This window comes from Trachinotus anak, unplaced genomic scaffold (genome assembly GCF_046630095.1).
Source record: "Trachinotus anak isolate AG129_WGS33_773 ecotype Australia unplaced genomic scaffold, CSIRO_AGI_Tana_v1 ptg000016l, whole genome shotgun sequence".
Taxonomy (NCBI): Eukaryota; Metazoa; Chordata; class Actinopteri; order Carangiformes; family Carangidae; genus Trachinotus; species Trachinotus anak.
Window position 1 is genome coordinate 15,844,509 of NW_027273867.1, and position 18,406 is coordinate 15,862,914.

An 18,406-nucleotide genomic window follows, 5' to 3' on the forward strand; every position below is an offset into this window, starting at 1 on the left:
GAGGGCGAGAAGGCGGCTGCCGTTGACACAATCGAACGATTCCCATTTTGCAAACACACGCATACACACAGGCATTTATGCCCACACACTCTACAACAGAGAGAATATTTGTTCATCACCAGCTGCCTGTACACAAGCGATGTCTCTTGTGGGGACTGTATGGTGAGAGACAGATTGTATGAGTGTGTAAGTGTGTGTGTGTCTGTCTGTGTGTGTGAGAGGGGGCAATATACAACAAGCGGCAGCATCACTGACTTTACATGGTGCCAGTGGCTATTGCAAGCAGACACACCCACACCCACACACACACACCCACACACACCCACACACACCCACACCCACACACACACACACACACACACACACACACACACCAGGCTTTGGCTCTGATTAGTTTCACACATGGCAGACAACATGAGAAGTGTTACCCTCGGTTATTGCCGGAGTAGATACAGATGCCATCTGATTAAAAAAAGGAAGAGGGGAGGAATGGCATTACAGTCAGTGTCCTGCAGAAACCCAGTATGTTCAACACTCAGTCACTAGTGATGTGAGGCTTCTCTGACATGCTGACAACATTCTGTATATTGTGCTCATGTTGAGTTGAAGGCTAGTCCTTTATGTGCTGACTAGGTCCCATGACCGCAGCATAGAGGAAAGTATCGCCCCATTTTTCTTCATTCCTGAAAAGTTGGCTTAGGTGATTTCACTGCTGTCAGACCTCCCAGTTGTGAGGCAGGATGCCTTGTGTGTCAAAACAAGAAGCCTTCTAGAAGTTGAGTGCGACTGATGTCTGCTGCCATGTACGTGTGCCTTTTTGACATTCATGATAAATAATTAAATGCTTGGTTTAGAAAGCAGTCAATGAGGTTTGCTACACCATAGACACCAATTTATTGAATACAAAAATACAGATGATAGCAGAAGTGGAGATGTTTTAGATCATAATGGGAATCCCCTTTGGCTTTCAAATTCACATATAAGGAATGTTCTTGATGATCAGGCACAGTTATTTACCTCCACTGTCACTGTTGTAAGTGTTTCAGTGGATAAAAGAACAATGTTTCTTCACCAGTGACACAGCAAACAAGAGCTCTGCTGGTAGTGTTCCTGCACATTGAAGCGAAATATTGATGTGACGTCTGGTTTTTAAGAGGTGAAGCGGACGTGGCCCCCAGCCACCCATTACTTTTAGATTGTGGTGATTTGGATGCAATCTACTGCACTCTATTGCACCATGTACGCATGTGTGTGTCTGCGTGAGTGTGTGGACATAGCTGTTGTGTGTAATCTCTAATAAAGCAGTGGATGGACTGTGGTGTGCAGCCATTTTGAGTGTGATGGACTGATTCTAAGTATTGTGCTGCCTGCTCTGGTACTCCTTCTCTCCAAGTCTGTCTCTCTCTCTCTCTCTCTCTCTCACCATTTAAGTCTTTTTTCCAGTCTCACACACTGCCTGCGGGGAAGGAGGAATCTTCTAAAACGGTTATTTATCTACATCTCATTCCCTCTTTTCACTACCTCTTTCCTCTCTCCACTATCAGTGCAGGACACAAACACACACACACACACACACACACACACACACACACACACACACACACACACACACACACACATGCACGCACACATGCACGCACACAGCACAGGCAGGGCGTTTTGGGTTGTAAATCCAGCACCAACCGAGAAGCTGTCACCAGCCACACCTGATAAATAAGGAGCACTTGTGGGTGCGTGCATGTGCAAGTAAGTAGACTACATGTGGGTGGGTGTGTTTGGGATGAGGGGGGTTATATTCATGGCTTTCAGTTTAATGAACCACACTTAGAAAATCATCAGAGGAGAAAGAGCAGGGGATGAACACAGTGAATAAAAGCAAGTCAAAAAGGGAACATACGTAGATCGCTGTGCATGTAATTCAATCAGCAGAATTAAAGTTAAAAATAAAAGTCACTGTCTAGTGGTTAGCAGAAATCCAAATGTTTCAAGTCAAAATTATCTCAATGGATTAAAAGATCTGAGCATTCCTGAAATGCAGAACACCTGCAACGCAAGTATGCAAAATAAAAATCAAATCAAAATGTGACACATGTATGTTGCTTGATGGAACAGTTTGACATTTTGGGAGATGAAGTTAATTGCTTTCTTGCTTCGGGTCAGATGAGGAGATCGCTACCACTCTCACGTCAGTAAATATGAAGCTAGAAATCCAGCCTGGCTCTGTTAAAAGGTCACAGAATCCTCCTACCAGTAGCTCTAAATCTCACTAATTAACATGTTATATGTAGTTTGTTTTATCCATACAAAAAAAAAAAAGTGTAAATATGACACATTGTAATTTTGTTTGAAGTCAGTGACTTCTTCGGGTTTCGTGAAGAAACCTTGACAACAACATGGTGAGCAAATGAGTAAGTGTGTTTTCCAAAATGTCAAACTCTTCCTTAAACGGTCATTGTTTCAACATTGTGCCTGTTCACTCAATCACACCAGTCTCTGAAGGCCAACACTTCTCCCCCTCATTACAGAAGCTGTGTGTGCACATTACAGGCTTATGATCATAATTTTAGCCAAGGATAGCCCTAGTTGACCTGAATGTCTAAATCCCAAGCATGAATATTTACGAGACCACCTGTAGACAGAGGAGCCTCATTATATGCACATGAAGACTCATCAGCTGTAGGTTTTTTTGCGTTGGTGTCCTTGTACAAGTCACGTAGCTGCTCTGTAAATCACAGCCTTTGTAATGTGAGAACCATATCACTGTCCACTCTGCCCTTCCAACAACTTTTAGCTCCAGTCACATAACAATGCCCTCAATAACATCACCATGTTGAGATGACCAACGTTCAAGATCAACAGGCACAGATCAACAAGTTACCTAGCAACAGCCATGGTACAGGTTTGCTGAACGGGAGCAATAATTCCCTTCCTGACTGATGCATTTTTATCTTCTTTGTAACACCTAATAATGAGATTTTTCAGAGAGGCGTTGTATTTATTATGAACAACTTTTTTCATAAAATAAGTGTTAAAAGACTATGCCCATCAGACCATACAGGTTACATGGTGGAGTGCTGGATTAGACACTCTTAATGTCAGTAATGGGGTTAGTCTTACTTGTACACAGAATTCTTAAACACAGACTATAATTCTCATATTCTGTTTTTAAACAGATAGTTTGACACAAAAAAGCTAAAAATACAGTACTGTATGGGAAACACACTTGTAGGTACATTTCATATATGCCCACCTAATGTCAACATCACACTGTTCAAGGATTACTGTAGTCTCCTACTCAGCTACAGGGTAGGTATAAAAAGAGCAGTATGCAGAGACTTACAGCTGCTTGCACTGATGCCATGAGAATGTTACTGTGTGTGCAAAGATCTTACACTATGATTGTCAGCATAAATGCACCCATATGTCAGGCAGCGATAAGGAACCTTCCGTGTAAATGCGTCATTGTATAAGGTAAAGAACAGCTTAACTGAACCAGAAGGTACTCTTGTTGTGATATGTGGTGACTCTGGAACAGGAGTCTGTACATTTTCAGAATATCTTACACTGATGCGTATTAAACTCATGCAGTGTTTCGACTGAGGTTTGTACTGTATGTATCTAAGACAGAATTTTTATTTTTTAAGTTTCTATACATTACATTCGTATATAAACCTGTTATTAAATTGATTTCCCAGCAGACTAAAAATAATCCAAGAAAAAATCTTATGTGCTCCACAGTTGCATTCAAAGGATCAAAATAATCTGTCCAGTCTCTCACCACACTTTGCATTGTTTTTTCACCAAGGGTACAGTGAACCCCTACTGCAGTGCACATCACATTTTCTCCTTGGAGTAAAACATGAAAACCATTTTTTCTTACAGTTTCTGCAGTTGAATGAAGTTTACTCCATGGATCTGCTTTTGGTACTTGAAATAACTTGACTTCTACATACCATACCTTCCACTCAAAACTCTGAAACTGAAAAAGATGCAGTGTTTTGCAGACAAAAATAGTCTTGAGATCTGATTTGATACCTGTCACATATATTTTACATTTTGCTTATGGTGAATTCTACTGATAGAGACACTTGAGATCATCAAGTGAAGGACAGTGCACATTCTCCACAAAGACCTGCTGTATCTGTGTCGATGTGAGAATTATCTGGAGAGGGAGACACAATAGATGAAGCGTCAGAGTGGTGGAGTGGTCGAGGCTGTGATAGACAGAACAAGAACAGTGAGGCAAAAGGGACGTAAAGTCAGTGAGACACAAAAAGAGGCAGGTGCTCACAGTGTTCAGAGCTATAACGTTACCCTACTAATTCCAAAATACACATAATTGATCTAATTATCTCACAACATCTGACATATTCTGAATAAAACCAAGCACATTTAGAAATACAGTGTCAATCAAATGTAATCAAAGCCTTTCCATTTATTTGTAAATGAATGTGGTGCGTTTGAGTGAGTCTGTGTGTGCATGTGCCGTCACGAGAGAGACCATGAGAGAGAAAGCAGTAAGGTGTAATCAGTGAACAGGTGTAATTATGTAAGTTCCATATTTTTGATTTGTGTATTTTAGAACTCTGCAAAGACAAGAAACTTGCAGCTTTTCCTGAGGATGCTCCTGGGAGCAAGATTGAGGGGGCTTAAGGCATTGTGCCACACTGTTCTCAGAGTCAAGAGTCTGCATGCTGTTATGCAAACTGCCATTCAATGCACCTTTGTAAACACCACATCTTCACCTCAGGTTCAGGGTTTAAAAAAACGGGAAGTAAAGCAACATTCAAATACGGAGAGTGCAATAACTAGGACGCTAGAGGAGACACAAGGCGCATAAAAACTTCTGCTAATGTTTCATCCCTTTTTTTAATTCACAGTACTGTGCAAAGGAGGCAGCAAGGGGGAGGATGGAGGTCTAGGATGGGGAGTATTATGATCACATAGGCGGGGTCACCTAGTGGTTTGAGATACCATCCAATTACCAAAAGGTCACAGGTTTGATCACATAAAAAGCCATTGAGTGTCTATAAACAACCATGTTTTATGCCAAATGGTCCTTGAGATAGATCCCAAACGCCTTCCTGTTCACTCAGTTCAAGTTCATGAATGGCCATGATGGTGTCGCTTGTACATTAATCAAACTGGGTTAATAAAAAGGGAAAGCTATCTTATGTATGTGAAAAGAGCTTTCACCTTGAAATACAGTGTGTGAAATATGATTTAAGATATGATCAGAATCTTTCAAAACTGATCGCATGAACAATCCATAAAAGAAAATACTGTAACGTGTTTCTTAGGCAAAGTGAACTGTCTTTAAGCCTTCTGCTTGTTCACATATATATTTCATGGAACTGTTGTTAGAGAAGTTGTCGGTTTTGAGAAGAGGCTCTTACACACACTCGACTATGGATAAATGTGCAAGGAAAAAAATGGTTGATGTCTCACTTAGAGAAGCTGCCGGTGCTCTTTGGCTTGCGAATGCTAAGCGCACCTATAGATACCATGTCAGCAGAGCAATAGGGTGTCACTCAGTATGAGTCCCTTTCAGCTGTGTGGAAATGACCATATAGCTTCTCAGTTTCCATTAGCATCACATAGTGACACCAAGAACTACATCTTAGCATCTTTGAGAAGCCTGAAAATAGAGCAAATGATCTGGGTCTGAGATTGCCAACAACATAACAAGAAATACAGTACAAAACATACTCAAACACTGAACTTTTTACTTACATTTTAAAACTAGTACAGAAACTGTTGTTCAGTTAATCAACAGAACAACAGTTTTGTGAATAGCCCAGGTTCTCAAAGATTTATTTGTGAACCACTGGTCTTGCTAGTTTCACTCACTGTGATATTAATGCGGATCATGGGCTGAGCATAAAAAGAAAGTGGTATGACCTCACTCTGCCTTTGTAGAATCCAACTGAAAAGTCTTCAAGCCATAATTCATTTCCCCTGAAGCACCTGTATGAAGCGTCTCTGCAGCTGATCTTGAAATGTGTTCGACTTCACCTTCAACAGCAAGTACAAATGTCAAGCTAGCAACAGATCAGCAAGGTGGGTTGCTAATCATTTATTATTGTGATTATTACTATTATTACTATAACATTAATATTATTTAAAAGGTCAATCACATCATCATTCAATGGGAAAAAAATGTCTTCTCAGTCAGTGTAACTTTATTTATTTAGAAGACACAACACATTAGACATTTGTGGGCCATTCAAAGATGTGCTTGTGTGTATTCAAAGCATGCTACTGAGAGGATGATTGTCCGATTCCCCTAACACCCCTATAATGCCTCTGATTGAGAGGATTGATGACTATAATGTAACTTTTATTGAAGCACATCTATTTAAAATAAAAATCTTGGCACTCTCAAAATATCAATCAGTCTTTTTTACGATGAGTAGAATCATATATAAACAGCATAATCACATTTGTTTTTCATTTTGGTCATAAACTGCCAATTCTTAAAAAAAGTGGAAAATAGGGAAGGGGGGGACCATACGGATGCAACCAGGCATTTGTGGATACACAGTGGGTTTGTACAAGAAGAGAAAATGGGTGAGAAATGCTGGAAAGAGACAGACAAGAGAGAGTGAGGGATGCAGCAGAAGATGGAGAGAAAAAGATAGATGGATGAGGGGAGTCTCCTACTGAAAGGTCAGGTGTTCCTGCTGCAGTTAATGTTTTACCTTTTATCTTCTGAGACAGAGCCAGACATGAGGCACAATGACGGATAAGGGATTTTGCCAGGTATCATTCAATAAAACCGCTCGTATTAAGGTGGGGAGACATCTGTGCAGGAAGAAGTCAATTAGTCCCAAATGATACTGGAGCCAAAAATACACTTGGTCTCTTTTCCTTCTCTCTACACCCTCTGTCTTCTGATCGGCTTGTTACAGGTGTACAAACTGCAGGGGTTTTTCTCCACTTTCTCCACTTTTTCACAGGGGTGATGTAGTGATGTTTTACATTGCTTTAAGTGGTACATTTGATGTACTTTATGTCATGAGCAGGGTGCAAGGGGGCAAGGTTATGACCTCTCACAGTCTGATGGGAATGGAAGAGGTGTGGCTCTGCTCTCTGGCTGTGGTGTGCAAATGACTGCTACAAGAAAGGAGGTATTAAAGCAGCTGGCAAACAGTGAGGGAACTGCTCATAGTATTTGAGCGCAGGGAGTGTTGGTGCTGGTTTCAAATTTAACTGCTCCAGCTTCAAGACTTGTTATGTCTCATGCCCCACTGTTAACCGAAGACAAAGTTTTGGCTAGGGAGCTCTCTTGTTTCTGTCAGTTAGCCAGCAGTCTCCATCTGACCTTGCTAAGGTGTGAAATTCCAGACCTAAAGCTGAAAACTAAAACTGAAAATCTACATCTAAAGCTGAAAAATGACCTAACATCTAGTGGCAACTTTGTGAAGTTTTTTCACCTCAATCTCGCATCTAGATACAGACAAAACTGGGGGCATGCAGAAGCATTGGACAGCCCTGACATGACATGCTGCATGAGTGTCCTCAGTGGACCGATCTGAGGAGATGCAGTGACTTCTCTTCTGTGAAGACTTTAAAATGTTCTCTACAAGTCTGCAAACAACCTTTCTGGTGTTCAGTTTTACAAAGGACAACATGTACTTGGTTAGCTTGTTTGTTTTCTTTGATTTCTTTGCTGTGGCAAAAAAAAAAAAAAAAATGTTAAATGAAATTGGCTGGAATGATGTGAAATATTTGGTCTTTCAGGTCAAGATAAAACAGAGTATACCATAAATACCTATGCTGCAAGTTGACTACCTTTGGGTTTGGGGACAAATATGTCGCTGGAATGAATTATTGAATGATGGAGCCTCATGTTTATTTAAGGTAAGTGGGAGGCTAAGTAGGCTTGTTCAGGTGGGCTGCAGCATTCAGGGAGGATGTCCACTTTAAGGACAGTTCTTGAGTACAAACAGGCGCACAGTTTGATGGTCAGAACAGTGCTTGCTATACCAGTGGGACTGTAGTTGAATAAAGAGGGGATAAGGGTCTTGGGGAAACACCAACACTTTGGGATCTCAAAGATCTACAAAGACTGTCACTGCCATTGTTTTCGGAACTTAAGTTAAATGGAAGTGGCTGCTTTCCAAGATTGCAGATTATTAATAATCTGGCATCATCAGCACTGTGGCACCAGCTGGCTGTTTTAAACCAGTACCCTCCTGCTAAACCTTCAGAGAAAACCTCTGAAATAGGCACCATGAACTTGATGGAACAGTCTTACACCTGCCAGTACACGAAGGAGGGCAGGAGTTAGTACACCTGCAGATACTGACTTTAATACTCCAGGCAGCTCTACCACTCAGGCATCGGCTTGGTAGAACACAGCTGAGCACCTCTGAGGGGGACCAGTGGTTTAGATCCGGGCTGCCAGCATGTTTGGATGTAACTTCACAGGGTAACGCAGCACAAGGGTCCAAGATGTTCTCTGCTTAGGCCTGGCATCTGCTGGTGTCTATGACTTCAGCTTGGTTGGAGAAAGAGTGTCTTATTCACAGTCTTACCTATTTCTGGTCCAAGTACTGAATTCAGATGCATTTAATATACTTGTGGCCTCACTACGCCACCTAATTGTGTGAAACCAATAGGAATTATTGACAGGGAAGCAATTTCACCAGCCCCAAGGAAAGTAGCTATGTGCAGCCTGTGCCAAGTCTCTCAAATATTTAGGACATAGAGCAAATCCATTACGACTGAATGAAGAAGTGTGTGTGTGTGTGTGTGTGTGTGTGTGTGTGTGTGTGTGTGTGTGTTGAATTGAAGACCTTAAATATGACACATTTCATTGAAGTATCTCTTTTCTGAAGTTGTCAGGTATACAGGGACAATATTTGTGGTAATTTTAGAGGTTACCAAATTACAGGGCACTAAGTGAGTTACAGCTGTGACAATCTGTACTGTTAATAACATTGTATTAAATCCTACATGCTTGACAGAATCTAAGCTCAAAGTTTGACTTATTCTCTTCTGGAACTCTTAGGTCTGTTTAAGCACCCTGGTGCATCTGGTCGTCCGACTCGAGTTATTAGTCTCTCCTGGTCTTAAATAATATCAACCATTGTAAAATACCCTGTACAGTGATTTTCAGTATAGAGAGACCAAGTTTGTTTTTATCTGAAGTGTTTACTGTCAAGAAGCAAACCAATAATCATTCAGTCAAGTTCTTCTGTCTGTCATCTTCCATCTTCCTCTCACTCAACCTCTCCATGGCCTACTGAATACTTTCATTTTAGAAAATTTAATTATAAGAATATTGATTAAAAAAAGCCAGACCCTTTGGTTTATGAGTGCAGTAGAGGGGAAACTGGATTTCAGCAGCAGAACAATGCTTCAGGTTGTACTGATACATGAGATATGGAGCTGAATTCCAGCCTGCACAGAGCTGGTGCAGACAGCAACATTTGTTAGAATGAAACTGTTTCTGTTCAGACAGACAGATGTAAAAAAAATGTGGCTGATTCTCATCCGGGACAGACAAACCCTTGAGGGTGGAAGAGTGCTGTGCTACAGTGGTCAAAACCAAAATCCTCAAGGCTCTTGAATATGTTCGTGAAGATCAGTGGCAGACGTTTCTGAGAAAGCAGAGCACAACTGAGGCAGAGAGAGTCTTTATAAGCCTCCTGTAAGAGCTCAAGATGTTTTTGGCAATATTTTCCTATTCTTGTGTTGTGTGTTTTTTTTTTTGTTTTTTTTTAATTAAAAAACATACCTGTGTCTGCTGGACATATACAGGGGTAGACAGATAAACTAGAACGATGTAATCCATAACAGTAATCCTGCTTTTAATGACATCCTTTAAATTTTGTTGGCACAGAAAGGGAGATGAAATAAGGACATTTAATCATGCAGAAGGAAAAACCAACAAATGAGGTATATGTCAATCATTGACACAAACCACATACTGGTATTCATGCACTGTAAGGAGGATTTTGATGCTGAGTTCATGTAGTTCATAATACTGCTGAGCTTGTTATAGACTGTAGCTTCAGAGAAAACAAAAACAAACAAGCAAATAATATGCTTACAAAAATGAGAAGACTTTGTGTCGCTGACTGACTGACATGAAAAAGAAATGTTTACGTTTCACTTTGCCTGAAATGGCCTCTTGGCATTGGTACCATGCCTCATTCAAATCAAAGGCACACAGCTAGAGGCAATGCTAACAGCAAGCTTGTGGGCCAAGGAAATTGGAATAAAAACACTAAGATCACAACCTGACAATGAGAAATGAAGTCAGTTTTGCTTGAAATTTTAACTCTCTCTAATTTTAACGTGAATAAAATATGCAAACAGCATTAAAATAGAAAATCTAAATATTAAAACACTACCCTGGTACACTTAGAATCAGACCATTAATGTTTTATACATTAGTGTCATCATTTGAGGTACTTTGATCATCTTGTGCAACACATGGATACTTACACTTGTAATTCTATCCTTGTGAGAACCTTCATTGACAAAATACATTCCTAGCAGCAGCCCAGACCTAAGCCTAACATTAACCTAATTCTGACCTAAACTCTAAACCCAACTCTCAAACCTAAAACAGCCCCAACACATATAGACTTAAAGACTGTCATCATGTCAAATGTGTCATCACATTTTAAAATGTTCTCACTCTCAACATGTAAAACACAAAATAATCCACAAAGATGGAAGTACACAAATGCAATCAGTTTTCTCTCTGTTCCTCATTTTTCTGAGTAACCGACAGATGAACTGGCTCCACACCTCTCTTAGCACAGGCAGCAAATCACTGCTTGCTGTATTTGCATATCAGACAGTTATTATGTTGATCTGGCTGTCTCTGAGTGTCTGTTTGAACATTTATCTGTCTAACTGGCCAGCTGCCTGCCTGTTTGTTTCTGTGTTCATTTTTTATGTCTGCAGACTAATAAAGGAAGAATTCAAATCTTGAAGGTGATGTAATGACACAACTGATAAAAAGAAGTGACAAAAAAGCTACTCACCTAAAAGGAAATAAAAAAAAAAAAGATAAAAATTACAAAATATTCTATTTATGAAGTGATAAGTTGTGAGGTGACTTAAATCAGACATCTTCAACAGGAACTGTTTAATCAAATAATGCATGGGTTGATGTGGGTTGGAGCCAATCCCAAAATGCACTGGATAAGAGGCAAACTTAAAGTAGCCCATAGACTAGAACCATAGAATAAGTGAGTGTTGCTTTATCAAGGGAAAACTTCAACTCTCACTTTGTAGACTGCCTTTCTTTTTGCATGTTACTCCTTTGTCTCTTGTAACTTATTATATGAATACAGGATTTACTGAGTGTACTTGTTTGTGATAGATGGGGAAATGTTTACTATTCAATTTGCTGTGATCATATTTATGAGGACTGACAGCAGCCTGAATGTAATCTTTCCCCTATAGTCAGAGAGGTTAAGAGTATAAGCATCTAACAGTCCTTGAGCAACGCTGTCTAATCCAAGAAAGCCAACAATACCACAGCCCTTCTAAGCAATGTTGTGCACACTGTCTCATTTCAGGTAGTCTACTTCTGTTAGTACACTTCCACATAATACACTGTAAGCTATAAACTTACTTGCATAATGCAACTTATGCATTATGCAAGTAAGTTTTTCATGGCCACTGTGCACTGAACGAAAATGATGATCATTGCTAGCTAGCATTCACGTGATCATTCACGGTACCACAGTACTGTGAAATAAGTCAGTGAACATACAAATAGCTTCTATCCAACCACAAAATAGCGGTACTTAGTTAAAAACTGCGTAGACATGTATAACTTCTATTTGTGTGGTACAGTGTTTGCTGTTGAAACCATCACAACAGCAGCAGCTTTCTGGGCTGCCATTTTTACAAATTTGAAAATAGGTTGGTGGCTCCTTATAAAATATATAAAACACTGTGTATGTTTTTGTAATTATATCTTTTCACCAAAATTGTACTATTTTGCAAATTATTTTGACTTGAAATACCTTTGCGACCCACCAGTGGGCCCCGGCCCACAGGTTGAGAACTGCTGGTGTACACCATTCAGGTGCTCATAGTACACAGTATGTTGCCATAATTGTCAGTGTGACTGCGCCTCTGCACCCAAAGTAACAAGTATGGAAGAATGCGAAATGGATGGATTCAGATTTGTCCTGAAACCTTGCTGAGAATTCTGCTTTAAGTGTGTTTGTCGCTCTGCCTTGAATAATGCAATGCAAAAACTCACAAAAAAAAACCAAAAACACTTTCTTACCAACTCACATAACAAATCAATCCATCTCTGAGTATACAGAATGTAAGAAATCTCAAAGTTCTTCATTAGCATTTTCTTTAGGCTCCTGTATTGTTCTGAATAAAACATTGCTTACTTTCCAGCTTTATACAAGCTGCTGCTGGTCTGATAGTTTGACTTTGTGGGTATGTGTGGTTTCAGAGGTGTGTATGTGTACGTGTGCATCCTTAGGGTACCAAGCCATTGGAATTCATTGCTCCAGGCTGCATGTCCTCTACTTGTTCTCTCTCTCACACACACGCACAAACACACACCCAAAGTGTCTTCTGAACGTGACCCAGCATATCAGCTATTATGTCAAGCCAAGGGACCTGTGTGTCTGTCCAAGCAGTGTGTGTGTGTGTGTGTGTGTGTGTGTGTGTGTGTGTGTGTGTGTGTGTGTGTGTATGTTTCCTTCAACTCCTTTTTTTCTTCCTTCGATAACAACTACCTTTTCTTAAAAAAAACTTAAAACCTGCTCATTTAACAACATTTATAATTTAGGTGTGCAGCACAGAAACAATCAACTTAAATCTAATCATGGCCAATTACATTTTGAAGGGCAATGTAATTTCAGCTTGAATTATGTTTGCTGGCAACATTTCTACCTATCGATCTATTGTTGTGTGGGCTGTGCTACATTTATGTACAGCACCACATCGTAGTCACTGGACGTACAAAGCGCAGAACTTGTGACATTAGACAATGTGTCCTGCATGCGGTTAGATTTAGACACGAACAGCAGTTTGGCTGAGGTTCCGGAAAGATCTGAGTTACTGTTAAACATCAACAAAGTACTATCCTGTCTTGTACTTTAAGTCACTGCTTTGGTTGCTATGGGTGAAGATTGTAGGGAAAACAGGTATGTTGTCAGCAGACATTTTGCCCCAAAAACCAAAAAGTAGTACAAAAAGTAGAAATTCACAATTTCTTTGTGATTAGAAAAATACAACAATAAGTTGCATTTTGTTTCTGGAGAGGTGGAAGAAGCCATCCACTGGAAAAAAAAACTGGATCCCTTCCAAAGATGTTTGCTAGAGCCTAAACCTAAAATCTCACATATAATCTCTCTCTGTCTCTCATCTTTCCCACCATTTAATAATTCATGCAAACACTGAAGGCTGTGGACTGTCCACTCTCCTGCACCAAACAATACAACAAGGTAAAAATTGCAACAATCAATAGACAAATGTACAAGTCACATTGGGCCATAGCAAAAAATAGATGATTTAGAATTGCAACTCTGCAATGAACACATGGGAAAAATAAAAAACAAAACAAAAGCAAACTGGATTTTAATGATGTAACTGTTTTCACGATCAAACATGTTGCAACTCTGGCTTATTCAAACAGAATGTGTTTAGAAATATAAGGGTAACACTGACTTTAATTGCACGCAACTAAGAAAGTCAGTTTATTTTTTACTGTTTCTTTCGTCTTGTCTCTAGCCTCACTTTTCGTTTTCCAGTTTAATGGTGTATTCTGAGGCTAAAAACAAATTAAATGCAGAGACAGAGACAGAGACAGAACACACAATTAGGTTATTTCTGTTTGCTTGTATGAAAAACAAACACAGCAAGACTACTTACAATGCGAGCTGATATGGCTTAATGTATTATTAAAAACCAGGCATGTATACAGTGTTTGATATAGGCTACACTGATTACAAATTTCAAACAAGTGTTTTTTTCTTTTGTTTCATATTGTTCATGAATACTAGTGAGGTCAGAGTTTGTAGACAAATCAGACGTAGGGAAAAGGACGCATTTCTCCTTCTCTTCTTCTTTCATCCAGCACATTTCTATTTCACGTCCCCTCAGTTTTATCTAAGCGTCCAGCCATCCATCCCTTGATTTCAAAGCTGATTTTTATTTACTGTGCTGCAGTGCCATTTAACTAAATTACACCTTGCTCTTTGGAATTGCAATAACAAATGTGCATTTTTAACCAAAAATAAAATGGTCTAAATTTTCAGTCTGTGCTACATTATTCCATTATTAACTTTCTCTCTAATATATTATTAATGGTATTTCTCTGATAAACCCATCAATTTTATTACCATAACCTGAAGCCAACCACTGAAGAAAAATGTCAAGCTGGTTGTTAAAACATAGATTCATCATTTATTCATGTAACAAGTATCTTTTTTCTTCATGTAATGATTGCCAAAGCCTCTAAGTCAAATCCTTTATTCCATTATCAGAGATAATGCTACTGTTGCTTGATTCAATATGGTCAATAATCCTGTCAATGCCTTCTTTTTGCCCATACATGTGACATCTGTTACACTATGGATTGACTTCTTTACCTCTCCTCCATTTCTTTCCCTCACTGTTTGTCAACAGGATGAGAATCTGAATGATTTCACTGCCTATTGTGACAGGGCTTGGAGGCCTTAAAGGCTGTAAACCTTGAAAACATGGGTAACCACAGTGTGTAATTGTCTACCACCTATTCATGTGGATGATCTGTTCGATACTGCTTTGATGAATAAGGTTTAAAAATACAATGTGTGATCATTTTCTCATTGCTATTTTTATAACATGGACTGCACTATTAAACAGCCTAACGTGACATGGTTTTCTCCGGTTCTGACAGGGTCTGCCCTTATCCTGACAAATTTAAGGTGTAGAAGTGCTGGTTTGCTGATGTGAGACACACCTGAACTGGATTTCTCTTTTGATTCTAATGGCTTTCTGGTAGATATGATGCTGCAAGGAAAAATGCTGTCAACCAGAGTGGACACTACATATCTGCTTTGTAGTGGGGTCTGTAACAAATACGCTGGGTACAGAAAAGAACTGCTTTCAGCAGCAAAGTGGCCTTTAGGAGACCCAGATCGATATATAAAACATCAGAGAGAGACAGAGAAAGAGATTGAGAGCAAGAGGGAGAGAGATAGATGTGGTTGCGTCGTGGTGATCAACCCAGTCTCCTGTGATTCTGTGAGACCGTCATCTCCCTCAAATCTATGTGTTCCTATCCTTATTATTGTTGAAATACTTAGGCAGCCAAATGCTTCAAATAGTTGTGCATCTACAGTAGAGGCAGAGAGGAGGAGCAGAGCATACAGAGTGGATTTAGGACCACAGCTTCCAGCGAGTCCAGTACAAACACCAGTCAGTTTTCACAGCATAAGAAGTAGGCAGAAGACAACAGGAATTTAGCAGGATAATGTTGTATAGCTTTGTTTTCTGCTTGGCTTTCATCAAAAACTCTAATATGCTATTGAAGTACACAGAGTTTGTTTGATTAGCTCAGACCCACAGGATTTCAATTTAAAAATCCAATGAAGGAAGCAAAGCCACTAAAATTTAAATATATCTGGCTCTGCATTTACTGCCCCACTGTCCAGTTTGAACCCAACACTCTCACTCTCACTATAGCCTATTAACTTGTTGCTATAGAGACAGTAACGGAAAGTGAAAAGCTGAAATACAGTAGAGTTATTAATGCTCAGTTTTTGTTGGCACTTCTTAGTGTTATATGGTTGTTTTTGAGACTGTAGCTACTTTGTTGTTGTAGTGTTGTAGTGGACTGTAATATAAAAAGGTCTTTCTGGTACAGTTTTTCTACACAAACAACAATAAAATCTTCATAAAACTGTAATTGAATTGTGTAAATACCAATTAAGCTATAACACTAGAAAATTATATAGATATAATTCATGTGCAGGTGTTTATACATCATGTATTGTTCTACAAATCACTTACCCTTGGTTTACTACAGGATTTTTGTAGTGTGACATGCGCTGTATGTGATGGTAAGTGATTTTTATTCCCACCCCGCCCCTGAAGTCCATTCGTAAAAAGATAAGACAGAATCTCTCAAACATAGTTCTCAACCATTCAACAACCATCCTAAGTCTGTGTACAAGGTATGATAGAACTGCCTTAAAAGAAAGAATGTCCACAGCCCATTGTTTTCTGTGGTATCTGTTGCAAAAATCCACTCTAATACTAACAGATAATGCAAAGGAAACTCCACTTGAAGGTTTTGCAGCCTCCACCTCATCCATTACTGCTGGATACTGCTGGATATCAAGGATTATATCAAGGACATAACTATCACTAACTGAAAATCTACTTTATGAGACCACCAGACCACCACAAATGTAACCAAATTGAACAAAACTTCAGGATTCTCACATAAAATTCTGACCAGTGACTAAACTTCTCAAGAAAGATAAAGAAAGCATGTTGGTGATGTGTGCTAATAAATGTTTGCAAATGAACGGTTTATCCTTATATTCGTATTAACATACCATATATTGATGACTTATACAGGGCTGTCGTCTTCAAGCTGACTGGTCGATATGCTTTTGTCTAACCAATCGCTGGTGTTACTTTGATAAGGAGAAACGTGCTATCTCAACAGCCCTCCAGGATTAATCCATTATTTCAGCGGCAGGAGGGACAGACTACCTGTGAAACCGAGGGCTATTTTGAAAACATCCCCAATTTTCACAGCTTTGGACCTTCCAAACCTAATGGAGACTGCTAGGTAACTTCTCTGACTTATTCAATGTTTACTTCGAGTAGGCTCCAAACTAACTGACGCCACGTCAAAGAGGTTGTGGTTGCATTTCGTGTTGAAAAAAGTTGAGCGTGAACTTTCAATCTAAAAACAGGGGGCTAACTTGTCTGTGTTCAGATGCTCCATCACCTTTCATATTAAATGCTTGACTCTTTGAGTGTGAACTCATCAGTAATGGCATATTTCAACACGTTATGCTGCAAATACTAGCCTGTAATAAGGCTACCCATGTACTCAGTGCACGGTGGCTGATTAATCTAGAGATAACATGCAGTTTTTAGTTTTTTTTTCCATGGGACCAATCAACGGGTTGAGAGTAGGTGTGATTTCAGTTAACCAAGATTTTCTTTGGTTGACTACAGCAGTACATTTTTCTTTATTACTTTTATTAATCTGACATTGCTGTCAACCTTTTGATAATGTAAAAAATGCCAAACCAAATGAAACACTGAAGGCACACACACACACACACACACACACACACACACACACACACACACACACACACACACACACACACAGATTTGTTACTGTACCTTTCTCTTGGATTAATCAAGGACATCGAGGTCATCCACCAAGTTTCATTTGCTTATTATCTTCTCTCTCCCTGTTAGACACACAAGGTAAGTAGACAAATATTAGTGTTTGAAATGAAACACAGGTTACATTATGATTCCTATGAAAGGGAAGCGGTTTAAAATGAAATTTCAGGATTTTATCTGTCTCCATGTTGACATCCTTGGTGTAAGCTTCTCCCAGCTGAGACCAGTGCCATTTGAGACTGTGTATACTTTTCTTAAAGTTTTGTGCAAACCTGATTAAAATGGAAAAAAAAGTAAAGGATAAAGGATAAACTTTAAAGAGAAAGTGAGTTGCAGTTAGAAAGCAAAATGGATTAGACCAGCAAACAGGCTTGTCTTCGTAAGGAGGCTCTTGTGTCTCAACTTGTACAATACACCGTTATGTATAGTCTATCACACTGCTGCAGCCAGTCTCCTTTTTGTGCTATTATATTGTGCAGGGCTGGCAACGTCAACTCAGGGGACACATGGAGTCTGAGAGAGGCTACAGAAGCTCTGACCTTGGACTGAGACTGGGCTTACTGGCAGTGTTGGAGGAAAGGATGTTAGCAAAACTCTTTTATAATGGGAAATGACCTCCACCCCTCTCCACGACACGATGTCAATTCAGTGGAGCACCTTCAGTCACTGGCTCATTCTACAAAGCTATGCCAAAGAGCTCATCAGGCACTGAGTTTGCCAACTACCAGCCAACCTCACAAAACCTCCTCACAAAAATCAGCAGTGCCATTAGCTGTTGCCAGCTGGGAAGGTGTACAGGAATATTTTGTATGCATAACCCACCCAATGCGCGCCACTTTATAGCCTGACTGCATGGGCTGTGCAGGGACTGTGAACTTCTAAATTTCCCTAATGTGTTTTTCTTATGTTGCCACTAACAGTGTAAAAGCAGCAATGCCGTCAGTGACGCAGGTACAAGATGAGCACTGCTATCAACTGGAAACGTTATCATTTTCTTATTGCTTACGAAGTTCAAGATAAAATGTAGATTCCAAAGTGGGAA

The 18,406-nt window shown here is 39.6% G+C and overlaps 1 long non-coding RNA gene across 3 annotated transcripts in view; it reads right to left on the minus strand.

Annotated features, from left to right (window-relative positions):
- Positions 1-18,406, minus strand: part of LOC139634683 (uncharacterized) — a 118,502-nt gene that overhangs the window by 6,677 nt on the left and 93,419 nt on the right. For 2 of the 3 annotated variants that reach the window (XR_011694023.1, XR_011694024.1), the window contains exon 3: positions 17,359-17,429. This is a non-coding gene — a long non-coding RNA (uncharacterized lncRNA). Of the gene's footprint in view, positions 1-2,974; positions 4,163-17,358; positions 17,430-18,406 lie in introns of those variants that run through there. The other variant, XR_011694025.1, reaches the window with a different exon arrangement.